Source organism: Oncorhynchus masou, unplaced genomic scaffold (assembly GCF_036934945.1).
Source record: "Oncorhynchus masou masou isolate Uvic2021 unplaced genomic scaffold, UVic_Omas_1.1 unplaced_scaffold_2837, whole genome shotgun sequence".
NCBI lineage: Eukaryota > Metazoa > Chordata > Actinopteri > Salmoniformes > Salmonidae > Oncorhynchus > Oncorhynchus masou.
In genome coordinates, this window is record NW_027009263.1 from 1 (window position 1) to 19546 (window position 19546).

Here is a 19546-nt window from a genome sequence, read left to right on the forward strand (position 1 = left end):
TGTGCATTTCGTGGGTGATTGTCCCTGTCTCTGTGTAGGTTGCACCAGTCAGGCTGTATTAGGTTTCGTTCTGTTTGTTGTTTTTTTGTATTTATTTAGTTATTCGTGTTAGTTCGTTCGTTTTGTCTTCTTTAAATAAACATGAGTAACTTACACGCTGCATTTCGGTCCGACTCTCCTTCAACAACAAAAGAACGCCGTTACAGACTGACTGACTGACTGACTGACTGACTGACTGACTGACTGACTGACTGACTGACTGACTGACAACATTAATAATACCAACATCAGTAGTGACCTCATCAAGTAGCAGCAGGGATGTGTTGATTAATTTAGAGAGAGAAAGACAACATTAATAATACCATCAATAATACCAATAATTATGTAATCAGTCACACCAGTCTGTAATGCATTATGAAAACATTTACACATTGATACAGTCAGTTAAGAGAAGAAATGATTATAATTGAAAACTTTATAACAGTCCTACAATACTGTAGGCATTAAAACAGACGTAATATTAATATCCTCTGTGTTATTTCTAGATTCAGATGAGCTTGCTGTGATTTGCCAACGTGAAATCAAATCTAATCTAAAGAAGAAGTTTCAGTGTGTATTTGAGGGGATCGCGAAACAAGGAAACCCAACACTTCTCAATAAGATCTACACAGAGCTCTACATCACAGAGGGTGGAACAGGAGAGATCAATAATGAACATGAGCTGAGACAGATGGAGACAACAACCAGGAAACAAGCAAGACCAGAGACTGCAATCAAATGTAACGACATCTTCAAACCCTTAACTGGACAAGACAAACTTATCAGAACTGTGCTGACAAAGGGAGTCGCTGGCATTGGAAAAACAGTCTCTGTGCAGAAGTTCATTCTGGACTGGGCTGAAGGAAAAGCAAATCAGGATGTCCAATTTGTATTTTCATTCCCTTTCCGGGAGCTGAATTTGATGAAAGAGTACAAACACACTTTCATTGAACTTCTCAATCACTTCTCAATGGAAACCAAAGATTCAAGAATCTCCAACCACAACAAGTACAAAGTTCTGTTCATCTTTGATGGTCTGGATGAGTGCCGACTACCCCTAGACTTCCAGAAGAACAAGATCTGTTGTGACGTCACAAAGTCAACCTCAGTGGATGTTCTGCTGACAAATCTCATCAGGGGAAATCTGCTTCCCTCTGCTCTCCTCTGGATAACTACCCGACCTGCAGCAGCCAATAAGATCCCTTCAGGGTGTGTTGACCAGGTGACAGAGGTACGAGGGTTCAGTGACCCACAGAAGGAGGAGTACTTCAAGAAGAGATTCAGTGATGAGAACCTGGCCTTCAGAATCATCTCACACATAAAGACATCAAGGAGCCTCCACATCATGTGCCACATTCCAGTCTTCTGTTGGATTTCTGCAATAGTCCTTGAACACATGCTGAAACACAAGAGAGAAGAGATGCCCAAGACTCTGACTGAGATGTACACACACCTTGTGGTGTTTCATACCAAACAGAAGAATGAAAAGTATCTTGGGAAAGAAGAGACAGGTCCACACTGGAATAAAGAGAGCATTCTGTCTTTGGGAAAACTGGCTTTTCAACAGCTTGTGAAAGGCAATCTGATTTTCTATGAAGAAGACCTGAAAGAAGCTGGCATTGATGTCAGTGAAGCCTCAGTGTACTCAGGATTGTGCACACAGCTCTTTAAAGAGGAATGTGGGCTGTACCAGGACAAGGTGTACTGCTTTGTTCATCTGAGCATTCAGGAGTTTCTGGCCGCTGTATATGTGTTCCTCTAATTCATCAACAACAGCGAGAATCTAATGGACGAACCTCAATCAATGTTCAGATACTTTTCGTCACTCTTCAGAAACAAGCCTGAAGTTACTGAAGTTACTTTCTACAAGAGTGCTGTGGATAAAGCCTTACAAAGTGAGACGGGAAACCTGGACCTTTTCCTCCGCTTCCTTCTGGGCCTCTCACTGGAGTCCAATCAGAAGCACTTACGAGGTCTACTGACAAAGACAAGAAGCAGCTCACAGAGCCATGAAGCAACAGTCAAGTACATCAAGGAGAAGATCGGGAAGAATCCCTCTCCAGAGAGGAGCATCAATCTGTTCCACTGTCTGAATGAACTGAATGACCATTCTCTAGTGGAGGAGATCCAAAGCTACCTGAGCTCAGGAAGTCTCTCAAAACCCAACCTGTCACCTGCACAGTGGTTAGCTCTGGTCTTTGTGTTGCTGACTTCAGAAAAGGAGCTGGATGTGTTTGACCTGAAGAAATACTCCAGATCAGAGGAAGGTCTTCTGAGGCTGCTGCCAGTGGTCAAAGCCTCCAGAGTTGTTCTGTGAGTAAATCAAATGACATTTATGAACTAATCATCTCGAAGCAATATTAAGTTTAGAGAAAAATATGTATTATAATATGTATATAATATTATATTGAAAAACGAATTGAATAAAATCATTGATTTTCACATTAGTATAACATTATGACCATACAAGTCTTGAAGACAGAAGATGAATATATATGTTGTTTGATAGAATAAACTAAATGCATCTGCCATTGTCCTTATACAATACTGGTGTTAAATGAACAGTGTGTTTGTGAAGTCATGATGATCTCTATGTCAGGCTGTCAGGCTGTGGAGTCACAGAGGAAGGCTGTGCTTCTCTGGTCTTAGCTCTGATCTCAAACCCCTCACACCTGAGAGAGCTTGACCTGAGTAACAATGACCTGAAGGATTCAGGAGTGAAGCTGTTCCTAGGCCGTCATTGAAAATAAGTAATTGTTTTTACTGACTTGCCTAGTAAAATTACATTTACATTTACATTTAAGTCATTTGGCAGACGCTCTTATCCAGAGCGACTTACAAATTGGTGAATTCACCTTATGACATCCAGTGGAACAGCCACTTTACAATAGTGCATCTAAATAATTTAAGGGGGGTGAGAAGGATTACTTTATCCTATCCTAGGTATTCCTTAAAGAGGTGGGGTTTCAGGTGTCTCCGGAAGGTGGTGATTGACTCCGCTGTCCTGGCGTCGTGAGGGAGTTTGTTCCACCATTGGGGGGCCAGAGCAGCGAACAGTTTTGACTGGGCTGAGCGGGAACTTTACTTCCTCAGTGGTAGGGAGGCGAGCAGGCCAGAGGTGGATGAACGCAGTGCCCTTGTTTGGGTGTAGGGCCTGATCAGAGCCTGGAGGTACTGCGGTGCCGTTCCCCTCACAGCTCCGTAGGCAAGCACCATGGTCTTGTAGCGGATGCGAGCTTCAACTGGAAGCCAATGGAGAGAGCGGAGGAGCGGGGTGACGTGAGAGGACTTGGGAAGGTTGAACACCAGACGGGCTGCGGCGTTCTGGATGAGTTGTAGGGGTTTAATGGCACAGGCAGGGAGCCCAGCCAACAGCGAGTTGCAGTAATCCAGACGGGAGATGACAAGTGCCTGGATTAGGACCTGCGCCGCTTCCTGTGTGAGGCAGGGTCGTACTCTGCGGATGTTGTAGAGCATGAACCTACAGGAACGGGCCACCGCCTTGATGTTAGTTGAGAACGACAGGGTGTTGTCCAGGATCACGCCAAGGTTCTTAGCGCTCTGGTTAGGAGGACACAATGGAGTTGTCAACCGTGATGGCGAGATCATGGAACGGGCAATCCTTCCCCGGGAGTAAGAGCAGCTCCGTCTTGCCGAGGTTCAGCTTGAGGTGGTGATCCGTCATCCACACTGATATGTCTGCCAGACATGCAGAGATGTGATTCGCCAACTTGTCATCAGAAGGGGGAAAGGAGAAGATTAATTTTGTGTCGTCTGCATAGCAATGATAGGAGAGACCATGTGAGGTTATGACAGAGCCAAGTGACTTGGTGTATAGCGAGAATAGGAGAGGGCCTAGAACAGAGCCCTGGGGGACACCAGTGGTGAGAGCGTGTGGCGAGGAGACAGATTCTCGCCACGCCACCTGGTAGGAGCGACCTGTCAGGTAGGACGCAATCCAAGGGTGGGCCGCGCTGGAGATGCCCAACTCGGAGAGGGTGGAGAGGAGGATCTGATGGTTCACAGTATCGAAGGCAGCCGATAGGTCTAGAAGGATGAGAGCAGAGGAGAGAGAGTTAGCTTTAGCAGAGCGGAGCGCCTCCGTGATACAGAGAAGAGCAGTCTCAGTTGAATGACTAGTCTTGAAACCTGACTGATTTGGATCAAGAAGGTCATTCTGAGAGAGATAGCGGGAGAGCTGGCCAAGGACGGCACGTTCAAGAGTTTTGGAGAGAAAAGAAAGAAGGGATACTGGTCTGTAGTTGTTGACATCGGAGGGATCGAGTGTAGGTTTTTTCAGAAGGGGTGCAACTCTCGCTCTCTTGAAGACGGAAGGGACATAGCCAGCGGTCAGGGATGAGTTGATGAGCGAGGTGAGGTAAGGGAGAAGGTCTCCGGAAATGGTCTGGAGAAGAGAGGAGGGGATAGGGTCAAGCGGGCAGGTTGTTGGGCGGCCGGCCGTCACAAGAAGCGAGATTTCATCTGGAGAGAGAGGGGAGAAAGAGGTCAGAGCACAGGGTAGGGCAGTGTGAGCAGAACCAGCGGTGTCGTTTGACTTAGCAAACGAGGATCGGATGTCGTCGACCTTCTTTTCAAAATGGTTGACGAAGTCATCTGCAGAGAGGTAGGAGGGGGGGGAGGGGGAGGAGGGAGGCGAGTTTTCCTCCATTTCCGCTCGGCTGCCCGGAGCCCTGTTCTGTGAGCTCGCAATGAGTCGTCGAGCCACGGAGCGGGAGGGGAGGACCGAGCCGGCCTGGAGGATAGGGGACATAGAGAGTCAAAGGATGCAGAAAGGGAAGAGAGGAGGGTTGAGGAGGCAGAATCAGGAGATAGGTTGGAGAAGGTTTGAGAAGAGGGAAGAGATGATAGGATGGAAGAGGAGAGAGTAGCGGGGGAGAGAGAGCGAAGGTTGAGACGGCGCGATACCATCCGAGTAGGGGCAGTGTGGGAAGTGTTGGATGAGAGCGAGAGGGAAAAGGATACAAGGTAGTGGTCGGAGACTTGGAGGGGAGTTGCAATGAGGTTAGTGGAAGAACAGCATCTAGTAAAGATGAGGTCGAGCGTATTGCCTGCCTTGTGAGTAGGGGGGAAGGTGAGAGGGTGAGGTCAAAAGAGGAGAGGAGTGGAAAGAAGGAGGCAGAGAGGAATGAGTCAAAGGTAGACGTGGGGAGGTTAAAGTCGCCCAAGACTGTGAGAGGTGAGCCGTCCTCAGGAAAGGAGCTTATCAAGGCATCAAGCTCATTGATGAACTCTCCGAGGGAACCTGGAGGGCGATAAATGATAAGGATGTTAAGCTTGAAAGGGCTGGTAACTGTGACAGCATGGAATTCAAAGGAGGCGATAGACAGATGGGTAAGGGGAGAAAGAGAGAATGACCACTTGGGAGAGATGAAGATCCCGGTGCCACCACCCCGCTGACCAGAAGCTCTCGGGGTGTGCGAGAACACGTGGGCGGATGAAGAGAGAGCAGTAGGAGTAGCAGTGTTATCTGTGGTGATCCATGTTTCCGTCAGTGCCAAGAAGTCGAGGGACTGGAGGGAGGCATAGGCTGAGATGAACTCTGCCTTGTTGGCCGCAGATCGGCAGTTCCAGAGGCTACCGGAGACCTGGAACTCCACGTGGGTCGTGCGCGCTGGGACCACCAGATTAGGGTGGCCGCGGCCACGTGGTTTGGAGCGTTTGTATGGTCTGTGCAGAGAGGAGAGAACAGGGATAGATAGACACATAGTTGACAGGCTACAGAAGAGGCTACGCTAATGCAAAGGAGATTGGAATGACAAGTGGACTACACGTCTCGAATGTTCAGAAAGTTAAGCTTACGTAGCAAGAATCTTATTGACTAAAATGATTGAAATGATACAGTACTGCTGGAGTAGGATAGCTGGCAGTGGCTGCGTTGTTGACTTTGTAGGCTAGCTGGCAGTGGCTGCGTTGTTGACACTACACTAATCAAGTCGTTCCGTCGAGTGTAATAGTTTCTACAGTGCTGCTATTCGGGGGCTAGCTGGCCAGCTAGCAGTGTTGATTACGTTACGTTACGTTAAAAGAACGACAATAGCTGGCTAGCTAACCTAGAAAATCGCTCTAGACTACACAATTGTCTTAGATACAAAGACGGCTATGTAGCTAGCTAGCTACGATCAAACAAATCAAACCGTTGTACTGTAATGAAGTGAAATGAAAATTTGATACTACCTGTGGAGCGAAGCGGAATGTTGACCGGGTTGTTGAAGTTCTATTCGGTAGACGTTGGCTAGCTGTTGGCTAGCTAGCTAGCAGTATCTCCTACGTTAAGGACGACAAATAGCTGGCTAGGTAACCTCGGTAAATTAAGATAATCACTCTAAGTCGACACACTCTAAACTACACAATTATCTTGGATACGAAGACAGCAAAGACAACTATGTAGCTAGCTAACACTACACTAATCGAGTCGTTCAGTTGAGTGTAATAGTTTCTACAGTGCTGGTAGACGGTGGACGTTAGCTAGCTGCTGGGCAGATAGCAGTGTAGACTACGTTAGGACGACGAAATACGATAATTACGCAATTATCTTTGATACAAAGACGGCTATGTAGCTAGCTAAGAAGAAATTGCTAAGATTAGACAAATCAAACCGTTGTACTATAATGAAATGTAATGAAAATGTAATGAAAAGTTATACTACCTGCGGACCGAAGTGTAGATGCGACCGCTCGCTCCAACCCGGAACCGGAAGGTAAAAATTAAACAGTACAGAATGTCACCTTTTCTTTAAAGGTATTTTCATACATATATATTTTACAGTTTATAAATGAAAGCACTTTATGTATCTAGTTCTCCCATTTGAAAAAGTCATAATATTTTGGATAAATTATTTTAGTCATAAATTTAGTGTTTGGTCCCATATTCCATGCCTGCAGTGATTACATCAATCTTGTGATTCTACTAACATGTTGAAATAATTTGCAGTTTGTCTTGGTTATTGATTTTAGATTATTTTTTCCTAATAGGGGTGGCAGGGTAGCCTAGTGGTGAGAGCATTGGACTAGTAACCGGAAGGTTGCAAGTTCAAACCCCGAGCTGACAAGGTACAAATCTGTCGTTCTGCCCCTGAACAGGCAGTTAACCCACTGTTACCTAGGCCATCATTGAAAATAAGAATTTGTTCTTAACTGACTTGCCTAGTAAAATAGTTGGTTAAATAAAGGTAAAAAAATTAAAAAAAATAATAAAAAAACCCGAATGGTGTATAAAGTCCTGTCATTTTGGAGTCACTTCACTTGTATTGTCAGTAAGAATAGAAGATGTTTCACCAGACACTTCTACATTCATGTGGATGCTCTATGATATGATAACAACTGTAATGAATAATGATGAATGAGAAAGTTACAGAGGCACAAAGATCAGACCCACTCTGTTAATGGTAACAGGTTTTTTATTATTTTTATTTTTTTACCTTTATTTAACCAGGCAAGTCAGTTAAGAACAAATTCTTATTTTCAATGACGGCCCTAGAACAGGGTTAACTGCCTGTTCAGGGGCAGAATGACAGCTTTTGAACCTTGTCGCTTGGGGATTTGAACTTGCAACCTTCGGTTAATAGTCATCCAAATGTATTATTTGTCACATACACATGGTTAGATGTTAATGCGAGTGTAGAAATGCTTGTGCTTCTAGTTCTGACAATGCAGTAATAACCAACAAGTAATTCAACTAACAATTCCTAAGCTACTGTTTTATACACAGTGTAAGGGGATAAAGAATATGTACATAAGGATATATGAATGAGTGATGGTACAGAGCAGCATAGGCAAGATACAGTAGATGGTATCGAGTACAGTATATACATATGAGATGAGTATGTAAACAAAGTGGCATAGTTAAAGTGGCTAGTGATACATGTATTACATAAGGATGCAGTCGATGATATAGAGTACAGTATATACGTATGAGGTGAGCCGTCCTCAGGAAAGGAGCTTATCAAGGCATTTGGGAGAGATGAAGATCCCGGTGCCACCACCCCGCTGACCAGAAGCTCTCGGGGTGTGCGAGAACACGTGGGCGGATGAAGAGAGAGCAGTAGGAGTAGCAGTGTTATCTGTGGTGATCCATGTTTCCGTCAGTGCCAAGAAGTCGAGGGACTGGAGGGAGGCATAGGCTGAGATGAACTCTGCCTTGTTGGCCGCAGATCGGCAGTTCCAGAGGCTACCGGAGACCTGGAACTCCACGTGGGTCGTGCGCGCTGGGACCACCAGATTAGGGTGGCCGCGGCCACGTGGTTTGGAGCGTTTGTATGGTCTGTGCAGAGAGGAGAGAACAGGGATAGATAGACACATAGTTGACAGGCTACAGAAGAGGCTACGCTAATGCAAAGGAGATTGGAATGACAAGTGGACTACACGTCTCGAATGTTCAGAAAGTTAAGCTTACGTAGCAAGAATCTTATTGACTAAAATGATTGAAATGATACAGTACTGCTGGAGTAGGATAGCTGGCAGTGGCTGCGTTGTTGACTTTGTAGGCTAGCTGGCAGTGGCTGCGTTGTTGACACTACACTAATCAAGTCGTTCCGTCGAGTGTAATAGTTTCTACAGTGCTGCTATTCGGGGCTAGCTGGCCAGCTAGCAGTGTTGATTACGTTACGTTACGTTAAAAGAACGACAATAGCTGGCTAGCTAACCTAGAAAATCGCTCTAGACTACACAATTGTCTTAGATACAAAGACGGCTATGTAGCTAGCTAGCTACGATCAAACAAATCAAACCGTTGTACTGTAATGAAGTGAAATGAAAATTTGATACTACCTGTGGAGCGAAGCGGAATGTTGACCGGGTTGTTGAAGTTCTATTCGGTAGACGTTGGCTAGCTGTTGGCTAGCTAGCTAGCAGTATCTCCTACGTTAAGGACGACAAATAGCTGGCTAGGTAACCTCGGTAAATTAAGATAATCACTCTAAGTCGACACACTCTAAACTACACAATTATCTTGGATACGAAGACAGCAAAGACAACTATGTAGCTAGCTAACACTACACTAATCGAGTCGTTCAGTTGAGTGTAATAGTTTCTACAGTGCTGGTAGACGGTGGACGTTAGCTAGCTGCTGGGCAGATAGCAGTGTAGACTACGTTAGGACGACGAAATACGATAATTACGCAATTATCTTTGATACAAAGACGGCTATGTAGCTAGCTAAGAAGAAATTGCTAAGATTAGACAAATCAAACCGTTGTACTATAATGAAATGTAATGAAAAGTTATACTACCTGCGGACCGAAGTGTAGATGCGACCGCTCGCTCCAACCCGGAACCGGAAGGTAAAAATTAAACAGTACAGAATGTCACCTTTTCTTTAAAGGTATTTTCATACGTATATATTTTACAGTTTATAAATGAAAGCACTTTATGTATCTAGTTCTCCCATTTGAAAAAGTCATAATATTTTGGATAAATTATTTTAGTCATAAATTTAGTGTTTGGTCCCATATTCCATGCCTGCAGTGATTACATCAATCTTGTGATTCTACTAACATGTTGAAATAATTTGCAGTTTGTCTTGGTTGTGATTTAGATTATTTTTTTCCTAATAGGGGTGGCAGGGTAGCCTAGTGGTGAGAGCATTGGACTAGTAACCGGAAGGTTGCAAGTTCAAACCCCCGAGCTGACAAGGTACAAATCTGTCGTTCTGCCCCTGAACAGGCAGTTAACCCACTGTTACCTAGGCCATCATTGAAAATAAGAATTTGTTCTTAACTGACTTGCCTAGTAAAATAGTTGGTTAAATAAAGGTAAAAAAAAACCTGAATGGTGTATAAAGTCCTGTCATTTTGGAGTCACTTCACTTGTATTGTCAGTAAGAATAGAAGATGTTTCTGAACACTTCTACATTCATGTGGATGCTCCTATGATGATGAATAATCAGGAATGAATAATGATGAATGAGAAAGTTACAGAGGCACAAAGATCAGACCCACTCTGTTAATGGTAACAGGTTTTTTATTATTTTTTTTAATTTTTTTTACCTTTATTTAACCAGGCAAGTCAGTTAAGAACAAATTCTTATTTTCAATGACGGCCTAGGAACAGTGGGTTAACTGCCTGTTCAGGGGCAGAATGACAGCTTTTGAACCTTGTCAGCTTGGGGATTTGAACTTGCAACCTTTCGGTTAATAGTCAAATCAAATGTATTATTTGTCACATACACATGGTTAGCAGATGTTAATGCGAGTGTAGCGAAATGCTTGTGCTTCTAGTTCTGACAATGCAGTAATAACCAACAAGTAATCTAACTAACAATTCCTAAGCTACTGTTTTATACACAGTGTAAGGGGATAAAGAATATGTACATAAGGATATATGAATGAGTGATGGTACAGAGCAGCATAGGCAAGATACAGTAGATGGTATCGAGTACAGTATATACATATGAGATGAGTATGTAAACAAAGTGGCATAGTTAAAGTGGCTAGTGATACATGTATTACATAAGGATGCAGTCGATGATATAGAGTACAGTATATACGTATGCATATGAGATGAATAATGTAGGGTAAGTAACATTATATAAGGTAGCATTGTTTAAAGTGGCTAGTGATATATTTACATCATTTCCAATCAATTCCCATTATTAAAGTGGCTGGAGTTGAGTCAGTGTCAGTGTGTTGGCAGCAGCCACTCAATGTTAGTGGTGGCTCTTTAACAGTCTGATGGCCTTGAGATAGAAGCTGTTTTTCAGTCTCTCGGTCCCAGCTTTGATGCACCTGTACTGACCTCGCCTTCTGGATGATAGCGGGGTGAACAGGCAGTGGATCGGGTGGTTGATGTCCTTGATGATCTTTATGGCCTTCCTGTAACATCGGGTGGTGTAGGTGTCCTGGAGGGCAGGTAGTTTGCCCCCGGTGATGCGTTGTGCAGACCTCACTACCCTCTGGAGAGCCTTACGGTTGAGGGCGGAGCAGTTGCCGTACCAGGCGGTGATACAGCCCGCCAGGATGCTCTCGATTGTGCATCTGTAGAAGTTTGTGAGTGCTTTTCTTGACAAGCCGAATTTCTTCAGCCTCCTGAGGTTGAAGAGGCGCTGCTGCGCCTTCTTCACGATGCTGTCTGTGTGAGTGGACCAATTCAGTTTGTCTGTGATGTGTATGCCGAGGCACTTAACACTTGCTACTCTCTCCACTACTGTTCCTTAGATGTGGATAGGGGGGTGTTCCCTCTGCTGTTTCCTGAAGTCCACAATCATCTCCTTAGTTTTGCTGACGTTGAGTGTGAGGTTATTTTCCTGACACCACCCTCCTCCCTGTAGGCCGTCTCGTCGTTGTTGGTAATCAAGCCTACCACTGTTGTGTCGTCCGCAAACTTGATGATTGAGTTGGAGGCGTGCGTGGCCACGCAGTCGTGGGTGAACAGGGAGTACAGGAGAGGGCTCAGAACGCACCCTTGTGGGGCCCCAGTGTTGAGGATCAGTGGGGAGGAGATGTTGTTACCTACCCTCACCCCCTGGGGGCGGCCCGTCAGGAAGTCCAGTACCCAGTTGCACAGGGCGGGGTCGAGACCCAGGGTCTCGAGCTTGATGACGAGCTTGGAGGGTACTATGGTGTTGAATGCCGAGCTGTAGTCGATGAACAGCATTCTCACATAAGTATTCCTCTTGTCCAGATGGGTTAGGGCAGTGTGCAGTGTGGTTGAGATTGCATCGTCTGTGGACCTATTTGGGCGGTAAGCAAATTGGAGTGGGTCTAGGGTGTCAGGTAGGGTGGAGGTGATATGGTCCTTGACTAGTCTCTCAAAGCACTTCATGATGACGGAAGTGAGTGCTACGGGGCGGTAGTCGTTTAGCTCAGTTACCTTAGCTTTCTTGGGAACAGGAACAATGGTGGCCCTCTTGAAGCATGTGGGAACAGCAGACTGGTATAGGGATTGATTGAATATGTCCGTAAACACACCAGCCAGCTGGTCTGCGCTTGCTCTGAGGGCGAGGCTGGGGATGCCGTCTGGGCCTGCAGCCTTGCGAGGGTAAACACATTTAAATGTTTTACTCACCTCGGCTGCAGTGAAGGAGAGACCGCATGTTTCCGTTGCAGGCCGTGTCAGTGGCACTGTATTGTCCTCAAAGCGGGCAAAAAAGTTATTTAGTCTGCCTGGGAGCAAGACATCCTGGTCCGTGACTGGGCTGGATTTCTTCCTGTAGTCCGTGATTGACTGTAGACCCTGCCACATGCCTCTTGTGTCTGAGCCGTTGAATTGAGATTCTACTTTGTCTCTGTACTGACGCTTAGCTTGTTTGATAGCCTTACGGAGGGAATAGCTGCACTGTTTGTATTCAGTCATGTTACCAGACACCTTGCCCTGATTGAAAGCAGTGGTTCGCGCTTTCAGTTTCACGCGAATGCTGCCATCAGTCCACGGTTTCTGGTTAGGGAATGTTTTAATCGTTGCTATGGGAACGACATCTTCAACGCACTTTCTAATGAACTCGCACACCGAATCAGCGTATTCGTCAATGTTGTTATCTGACGCAATACGAAACATGTCCCAGTCCACGTGAGGGAAGCAGTCTTGGAGTGTGGAGTCAGCTTGGTCAGACCAGCGTTGGACAGACCTCAGCGTGGGAGCTTCTTTTTTTAGTTTTTGTCTTTTGGCAGGTATCAGCAAAATGGAGTCATGGTCAGCTTTTCCGAAAGGGGGGCGGGGCAGGGCCTTATATGCGTCGCGTAAGTTAGAGTAACAGTGATCCAAGGTTTTTCCACCCCTGGTTGCGCAATCGATATGCTGATAAAATTTAGGGAGTCTTGTTTTCAGATTAGCCTTGTTAAAATCCCCAGCAACAATGAATGCAGCCTACAGATAAATGGTTTCCAGTTTGCAAAGAGTTAAATAAAGTTCGTTCAGAGCCATCGATGTGTCTGCTTGGGGGAGGGGGATATATATACGGCTGTGATTATAATCGAAGAGAATTCTCTTGGTAGATAATGCGGACTACATTTGATTGTGAGGAATTCTAAATCAGGTGAACAGAAGGATTTGAGTTCCTGTATGTTTCTTTCATCGCACCATGCCTCATTAGCCATAAGGCATACACCCCCACCCTTCTTCTTACCAGAAAGGTGTTTGTTTCTGTCGGCGCGATGCGTGGAGAAACCCGTTGGCTGCACCGCTTCGGATAGCGTCTCTCCAGTGAGCCATGTTTCCGTGAAGCACAGAACGTTACAGTCTCTGATGTCCCTCTGGAATGCTACCCTTGCTCGGATTTCATCAACCTTGTTGTCAAGAGACTGGACATTGGCAAGAAGAATGCTAGGAAGTGGGGCACGATGTGCCCGTCTCCGTAGTCTGACCAGAAGACCGCCTCGTTTCCCTCTTTTTCAAAGTCGTTTTTTGGGGTCTCTGCATGCGATCCATTCCGTTGTCCTGTTTGTAAGGCAGAACACAGGATCCGCGTCGGGAAAAACATATTCTTGGTCGTACTGATGGTGAGTTGACGCTGATCTTATATTCAGTAGTTCTTCTCGACTGTATGTAATGAAACCTAAGATGACCTGGGGCACTAATGTAAGAAATAACACGTAAAAAAAAAAAAAAAAACTGCATAGTTTCCTAGGAACGCGAAGCGAGGCGGCCATCTCTGTCGGCGCCGGAAAATGTTTTAGTCCAATGCTCCAACCACTAGGCTACACTGCTACACTGCTGCTGGAGGCTTTGACCACTGGCAGCAGCCTCAGAAGACCTTCCTCTGATCTAGTGTATTTCTTCAGGTCAAACACATCCAGCTCCTTTTCTGAAGTCAGCAACACAAAGACCAGAGCTGACCACTGTGCAGGTGACAGGTTGGGTTTTGAGAGACTTCCTGAGCTCAGGTAGCTTTGGATCTCCTCCACTAGAGAATGGTCATTCAGTTCATTCAGACAGTGGAACAGATTAGCATGTTTTGTTGTAGCCTCTGTTATTGGTAATGGTGAGAGGTTAGCATGTTTTGTTGTAGCCTCTGTTATTGGTAATGGTGAGAGGTTAGCATGTTTTGTTGTAGCCTCTGTTATTGGTAATGGTGAGAGGTTAGCATGTTTTGTTGTAGCCTCTGTTATTGGTAATGGTGAGAGGTTAGCATGTTTTGTTGTACCCTCTGTAACTTTCTCACTCATTATTATTCATGATTCAGTCATGATTTTTCTTAATCAAGGCATCATCAGGATTCATTTATTATTGTTTAGAAACATGTTATCTACTCTCCTAGACAGAAAATTACTCCCCTCATCATCCACTATTTTATTATTGGGCAAAACACAACCAAAAAACACAACCAAAACAAACTGCAAATGCAACCAAAGAGTTTACGACCAAGTACTAAACTTTGACTACTTTAATACACTATAATTAAATTGGTCAGAATACTTATGTCTTCTTCTAATGGGGATGCTGTAAACATAAAGTTTTTTCATTTTTAATCGTGAAACAGATATGTATTAAAATATCCGAAAATAAACGGTGAAATTATACACTGTCACCTCATATGAAACATTTGATCTCAAATCCAAAATGTTGGAGTATAGAGACACATTTAAAATGTTAGCTTCATTGTCTAAAGAGATATGGTGTGGACTGTTTATTCAATACAATCTAAATCTGATACCTCACTGTCTAAATAGATATGTTGTGGACTGTATACTCAATACAATCTAAATCTGATTCCTCACTGTCTGTCTTTTGACTTATACTGCTTTTTAAACTCGTCTGGTCAGTCTACTCAAATATTTGTACTTGTTTCTATCCTCAGGTGATGATTTGATCAGTTGTCATTTTTAATGATGATACATTAATTTACAAATAGATATTGGAAGGTTCCATATGTTGAAAAAATATACTGCCACTATTTTCACCACCAAAGAATAACAGTGTGATTTTAATATGATTTGACTCTTTGTCAGGCTGTCAGGCTGTCTAGTCACAGAGGAAGGCTGTGCTTCTCTGGTCTCAGCTCTGAGGTCAAACCCCTCACACCTGAGAGAGCTGGATCTGAGTAACAATGACCTGAAGGATTCAGGAGTGAAGCTGCTCTCTGCTGGACTGGGGAATCCCCACTGTAAACTGGAGACTCTGAGGTCAGTATTCCTGAAGTTGGTCAACAAGTGATAACTGTTCACCAGACACACATAGTCCACACCATATGTGTCTGGACAGTGAAGCTTACAGTTTTAAATGTGGAGCTATGCTCCAGCATTTTGGATTAGAGATACAATGTTTCATATTAGGTGACAGTACAGAATGTCACCTTTTATTTGAGGTTAAAGGTGAGAGGTTAGTATGTTTTGTTGTAGCCTCTGTTATTGGTAATGGTGAGAGGTTAGCATGTTTTGTTGTAGTCTGTTGTTGGTAATGGTGAGAGGTTAGCATGTTTTGTTGTAGCCTCTGTTATTGGTAATGGTAAGAGGTTAGCATGTTTTGTTGTAACCTCTGTTATTGGTAATGGTGAGAGGTTAGCATGTGTTGTTGTAGTCTCTGTTATTGGTAATGGTAAGAGGTTAGCATGTTTTGTTGTAGTCTGTTGTTGGTAATGGTGAGAGGTTAGCATGTTTTGTTGTAGCCTCTGTTATTGGTAATGGTAAGAGGTTAGCATGTTTTGTTGTAACCTCTGTTATTGGTAATGGGGAGAGGTTAGCATGTTTTGTTGTAGCCTCTGTTATTGTTAATGGTAAGAGGTTAGCATGTTTTGTTGTAGTCTCTGTTATTGGTAATGGTGCGAGGTTAGCATATTTTGTTGTAGCCTCTGTTATTGTTAATGGTAAGAGGTTAGCATGTTTTGTTGTAGCCTCTGTTATTGGTAATGGTGAGAGGTTAGCATGTTTTGTTGTAGCCTCTGTTATTGGTAATGGTGAGAGGTTAGCATGTTTTGTTGCAGCCTCTGTAACTTTCTCACTCATTATTATTCAGGATTCATCTAGTAGTGTTTAGAAACATGTTATCTACTCACTTAGACAGAAAATTACTCCACCCACCATTTTAAAATTGGGCAAAACACAACCAATAACACAACAAACATTCTGTAAATGCAACAAGAAGTTTACAACCAAATACTAAACTGTTTACTACGTTAATACACTATAAGTGAATTGGTCAGAATACTTATGACTTCTTCAAATTGGGGGACTAGATACATAAAATGCTTTAATTTTTCTAAACGTTTAAACAGATATGTATTAAAATATCCTCAAATAAAAGGTGACATTATATACTGTCACCTCATATGAAACATTTGATCTCAAATCCAAAATGTTGGAGTATAGAGTCACATTTAAAATATTAGCTTCACTGTCTAAATAGATATGGTGTCGACTGTATACTCAATACAATCTAAATCTGATACCTCACTGTCAAAATAGATATGGTGTGGACTGTATACTCAATACAATCTAAATCTGATACCTCACTGTCTAAATAGATATGGTGTGCACTGTATACTCAATACAATCTAAATCTGATACCTCACTGTCTAAATAGATATGGTGTGGACTGTTCACTCAATACAATCTCAATCTGATACCTCACTGTCTAAATAGATATGGTGTGTGTGTGTGTGTGTGTGTGTGTGTGTGTGTGTGTGTGTGTGTGTGTGTGTGTGTGTGTGTGTGTGTGTGTGTGTGTGTGTGTGTGTGAGTTCAGGTGTATCCCTCAATGACTGTCTGTTCTTCTGCTTACCGCTACAGTGTGGAACATGGTGGAGAGAACAGAATGAAACCTGGGCTTAGAAAATGTGAGTGTTGACAGCAGTGAAGAATATGACTAAGAATAAGTCTTAATTCAAGTTAAGTCAAAGACCACCATCATTACTGACTTGGTCATATTAAATATCAGCTGTAGTTCTACAGAAGCAGAAATCAGGGACACCAACGTTTACAAAGAGTTGATTTGACTGTGTGTGTGTGTGTGTGTGTAATTAATGGGAATAAGTGTGTTTTATATTACCATACAATATAACATATGATCATTCAACAAGTCTCAAGTTACCTTAACTTCTCCTTTTGATACCTAGAAACATCCACATTAAATGAATGAGTGAAAAGTGAGTTAACATTCTAATGTGAATGATGATGATTTCTAATATTGTGTCTGGTTTCATCCATCAGATGTCTGTGATCTCACACTGGACCCAAATACAGTAAGCCGACTCCTCTCTCTGTCTGAGGAGAACAGAAAGGTGACATGGAGGACAGAGGAGCAGCCGTATCCTGATCACCCAGAGAGATTTGAGGACTGTGGACAGGTGCTGTGTAGAGAGGGTCTGACTGGGCGCTGTTACTGGGAGGTAGAGTGGAGTGGGAGAAGGGCTGATATAGGAGTGACATATAAAGGAATCAACAGGAGAGGAGGGGATAGGGACTGTTGGCTTGGATGCAATGACAAGTCCTGGAGTCTGGTCTGCTCTGACAACAGTTACTCTGCCAGGCACAATAGTAACGACACTACCATAGACGTCCCCTCCTCCAGCCCCCACAGAGTAGGAGTGTATCTGGACTGGCCAGCCGGCACTCTTTCCTTCTATAGAGCCTCCTCTGACACACTGACCCACCTGATCACATTCACCTCCACATTCACTGAGCCCCTCTATCCAGGGTTTGGGGTTTGGAGTGATGACTCCTCAGTTTCCCTGTGTCAGTTAAAACATTTTTTGAATAATTAAATAATGAAATAATAACACAAACACACTGGACACACACTGGATACACACACACACGATGGACACACACACAGAACACACGCACACACAGACACCCATACACAGTGGACACACACACACACACACTGGACACACACACACACGACACACACACACACTGGACACACACACACACACTGGACACACACACACACACTGGACACACACACACACACTGGACACACACACACACACTGGACACGCACACACACTGGACACACACACACATACACACTGTTACGGATACAGGTATCCTGTGTTCTTTTCTCTCCTTCTCTCCTCACAGGTGAAAATCATCATTCCCCAATCAGTCACCAATCAATCATCAATCAGAAGACACACCTCCTCCTGTTTCCTACCCTATCACAGTTCCTTTCCCTTTAAAAACCCCATCAGTTGTTTGCTCTAGAGCTCAATCTCTCTGTAAATGCCATGTCTGTAGGTCTCTGTGTGTCACACTCTCTTTGTGTATTAACCTCTCTTTTGTTTGAGCACCATAGCACTTTGTCCTCACCTGTGAGTATTGTTTTGGTTATGGTGTTTGTTTGCTGGTGGGAAAAGGGGAAACCAAGACAAGTCGCCCATGGGCATACACTACCCGTAGGTAGACTTTGTTAAATACACTAGTTAGAACTGGGCGGACCACCCACTGTATTTTTGGTTAGTTAGTTAGCTGTTGTTAAAGTAGGCTAGTCTACCTTAGGGGTGTTTTTGAATACTTATTGTTTCTTTCCTTGGGTCCAGCTCAGCCCCTTTTCCTGCTCCCCCCATTACCGTGTGTTTATAAATAAACCTTGAGTTTGACGGTAGATTTCAGTAGTCGTGGTTATTTAGTTCTCACTTTTACTTTGTCACAATTATAATTTGCATGAGTTATGTTACGGGTCTCATTACCATCCCCCCTAGACTGTCGGGCCAAAAGGGATTCGTAACACACACAAACACACACTGTACACACACACACACACACACTGACATACATTGACACAAACACACACACACACACACACTGGACACACTCACCCAAAACAACATGCAGTCTTTCCACAAGACTCCCATGAAGTTATAGTGTGAGGTTATGAGGTGACGTTAAAGTAACATTCTCAGAACATACTGCACTTGTTTTATACTGTTTTAGATGGATCCTCTGTTTATCATCTTGTTTTATACTGTTTTAGATGGATCCCATGTTTATCATCTTGTTTTATACTGTTTTAGATGGATCCTCTGTTTATCATCTTGTTTTATACTGTTTTAGATGGATCCTCTGTTTCTCATCTTGTTTTATACTGTTTTAGATGGATCCTCTGTTTATCATCTTGTTTTATACTGTTTTAGATGGATCCTCTGTTTCTCATCTTGTTTTATACTGTTTTAGATGGATCCTCTGTTTATCATCTTGTTTTATACTGTTTTAGATGGATCCTCTGTTTATCATCTTGTTTTATACTGTTTTAGATGGATCCTCTGTTTATCATCTTGTTTTATACTGTTTTAGATGGATCCTCTATTTAAACATTTAAACTCTTACATTAACACTGTTAAGGAAACTGTAATAGTCTATGGTTGTGGACACGCGAGTGAGACCAATACCATCATCGCCACTGTTGTTGCCGGAGCTAAACTCAACCATTTCGATGTAATTACCTCCTGAATTACCATCTGAGGGACACGTGAACATGTTATTGGCATTTCTGCCATTGAAACAGTAATTGCTGTCATCTTTGGCCCATTCATTGCTGGGCCAGGTGAGGTGTTACTGTTTCCATCCCAATCCTGGAAGCCAACAAAGCTATGACATGGACCAAAGTAGCACCTTCAC

At 43.6% G+C, this 19546-nt stretch overlaps 1 pseudogene; it reads left to right on the forward strand.

Moving 5' to 3' along the window:
• The first annotated feature begins 535 nt into the window (after positions 1 to 535).
• LOC135533956 (NLR family CARD domain-containing protein 3-like) lies at positions 536 to 18533 on the forward strand (annotated as a pseudogene).
• The last annotated feature ends 1013 nt before the right edge of the window (positions 18534 to 19546 follow it).